A 3,452-nucleotide genomic window follows, 5' to 3' on the forward strand; every position below is an offset into this window, starting at 1 on the left:
GCCATCTTTGGGGTATCTTGGTAATTATTCACTTGGACTTGGGAATAAAGCCCATATCCTGTGTTCTTAAACAGGTCCAAACTTTCAAATGACCTACAATCCTTCATGGTAAGAAGAATGAAGACCGACCGGGAAGTTGGTTACGATAGAGAGAGGGAATGCCACACTGGGAATCAAACCTGCGGCCACTACAAGATGTATCACCTAGATCAGGGGTCTAAAACTCAACTTACCTGGGGGCCGCTGGAGGTAGAGTCTGGGTCAGGCTGGGCCGCATCAAATATTCCACAGAAAAAAGGAGCACAACTGACCCAATCTAAGTTAATGATCGGGCTATAATTAGATAACGTTGGCTATGTTATCGCTGACAACAGGGGACATTTCATAGTGGTTGGTGGAAACCGGGACATTTTAGCGTCCTTTGGCTTTTGTCGGGACTCAGGAAACGCAACTCAAAGTTGGGACTGTCCTGGCAAAACTGGGACATCTGGTCACCCTAACACAAGTGATAAAAAAGGTGCGTTTGACAACAACGCACTAATACTAAACTTTGATGTCAAGTAGGGGGCCACAAAATATCACCCCGGGGCCTCAATTAGACCCCCCGGGCCGCGAGTTTGAGACCCCTGGCCTAGATGGTTAATTCACTGCTGAGCTACTGTGGTGTGTGTGTGTGTGTGTGTGTGTGTGTGTGTGTGTGTGTGTGTGTGTGTGTGTGTGTGTGTGTGTGTGCACGCATGCACGAGCTTGTGTCTGTACACGTTTGTGTGTGCGTGTGCGCTTGTGCAACCGTGTGTGTGCATGTGTGCGTGTTTGAGCATGCAGCATCTGTGTACTTTTTTGTGCGTGTGTGCACGCATGTGTGTGCACGTGTGAGTGCACATGTGTTTGTTTGTGTGTGTCTAAGATCATCATGTATCCCTTTGTCTAATATTTGCATCTCCTGCCATCCCTGATCTGCACCACTTAGTTGGAATCCTGGTATTCCTAATAAACTCTCCTCCAACCGCCATCCGCCGGAATCCTGCCCTCATAACACACCATAACACGAAACAACATGTTCTCATCACACAACAGGTAGAATAATGACAATGAGTGAAGGATTACGACAGCGGTTAGCGGGTGTTAATGATACAGTACGCTCGGTAAAATCACAGTCATCCTCACACCACCTTGTGTCTCACTTCATCAGCAAACTCCCACAGTGCACTAGGGCCTGCGTCGGTTGGGGTTGGTTTGAAGCGGTTTGGACTCCGTAACAGTCGAGGATCGTCCTAGCTGAGGGGGCGGGGGGGGGGGCGATAGATGAGCTGACAGCTACATAATAACATGTCACATGATGGGATTATGAAATGGTTGGTATTCCGGTGAACTATTCAAAAGCAATTATCACGCCGAACACAAAGTTAGGTTAAATTAGTTATATTCTGTCTTCCTAACCTGATCTAGTGTTTTCTAACCTTTTGGGTCGTGACCCCTTTCCTTCCTGTCGTGTTCGGGTCAAATCTGACCAATTTCCATTTTGATCAATCAAAAATATTGCGTTTTACATTTATTTGTCTCGGGGGCTTATGTTATCCTCCACACTAGACATTTGAACATATACAATTGCTGATCACTACTTTCATTGAATTTTGAGTTTTTTTGTCAACTTTGAAACACCTGTGGTGTTCCCGGTCAAAAATGACCGCCAGAGGAAATGAATGGGTGACCCTAGATTGTGTTCATCCACCACCACACACACACACCTACATGCACACGCACACACACGCACGCACACACACTCCACCCCACGCGAACCCCTTTCAGACTGAACAATTAGGTGTCCTCTATGCCGTGCTTATGTGCCTATCCTCCTAGGTTAACCACATCTTCAAGACTAAACGTATAACACCTGTTCCACATTTCACAGTTACCAATTAGGTGTTTGCTATGGGAACCCGGCTCTTTCCCGGGCTTATGTGCCCATCCTTCTCACAGATCCCCTATATATAGCTTGCTTGTGCACTGCTCATATTTTAATCTGAACACAATGAGTCGGCGCCCGATCAAACGATTTTCTGTCAGAGGCACTGGACGTTTTTTTTCAAACTGATGACGAGGGGATTGAAGTTGAACCAGAAATAGAGGAGGAAGTCTCAGAAATATAAGACAACAATCCTGATTTTGATACAGACCATCGTGAGACCGAACAGTCAACAGATAGCGAGGAAAAGGCCCCTGAGGAAGAGGCACCTGGGGAAGAGGCCCCTGAGGAAGAGGGACCTGGGGAAGAGGCACCTGGGGAAGAGGCACCTGGGGAAGAGGCCCCTGGGGAAGGGGCCCCTGGGGAAGGGGCACCTGGGGAAGAGGCACCTGAGGAAGAGGCCCCTGAGGAAGAGGCCCCTGAGGAAGAGGCCCCTGAGGAAGAGGCCCCTGAGGAAGAGGCACCTGGGGAAGGGGCACCTGGGGAAGGGGCACCTGGGGAAGGGGCACCTGGGGAAGGGGCACCTGGGGAAGAGGCACCTGAGGAAGAGGCCCCTGGGGAAGAGGCCCCTGGGGAAGAGGCACCTGGGGAAGAGGCACCTGGGGAAGAGGCCCCTGAGGAAGAGGCCCCTGAGGAAGAGGCCCCTGAGGAAGAGGCCCCTGAGGAAGAGGCCCCTGAGGAAGAGGCCCCTGGGGAAGAGGCCCCTGAGGAAGAGGCACCTGGGGAGGGGGCAGTAACAGAAGAGATGCGAGCTCTGTGCCCCTAGATACAATAAGACAAGTCTTACATGTTTCAAATGTGATGCCTACGTTTGCAAGGCACACTGCGACCTGATTGCATAATGCCACTCCTGTGTGCACACGTACACACACACGCACGATGTGTGCATGTTGGTCTTCTGATGTTCTGTGAATTTGGTCTCTGTTTAGATTTTTCTGTCATTTTATTTTTTTACAATGAATGTTCATTTTGGAATACAACTTTCAATTTCTGTGTCTATTCACTGCAGTTATTCATGTAAACCAGTAGTCTGAGACATTGTTTACAGGTTAAAATACATACAATTTGGTGATAATCAATCAATGGTTTTTGTGATAATGTAAGGGCAGTTAAAACAGGCCGGTCAAATTTGACCGGGAAAACCAAAGTAAGGGGGGAGAAACGAACACGACACAAAGGTTAAGCTCAGGAGATTCTCGGGCCCTTAACTCCTTGCGTTCTTTGCATGTTTCGACACATTGGTTTAACGGTTCCGAAACGTGACATCAAATTCATAGGACATCAATGTGCCAGTAAACGTACTCACACAACACGCATGGCTGAAAATCATGAGTCATTCTGTTCAGAGTTGTTTTTTTTTGGCGGAAATCAGTTTTGTGTGATGTGGGAAAGTATTTTGTGTCTAAAGTTGGGAACCAACGATCTAAAGACAGTGGAGATGCGTAAAATCGGTCCCACAAAGAAAGACCAAAGAATCTTCATCCAA

This window comes from Gadus morhua, chromosome 19, assembly GCF_902167405.1.
Source record: "Gadus morhua chromosome 19, gadMor3.0, whole genome shotgun sequence".
NCBI classification, from domain to species: Eukaryota; Metazoa; Chordata; class Actinopteri; order Gadiformes; family Gadidae; genus Gadus; species Gadus morhua.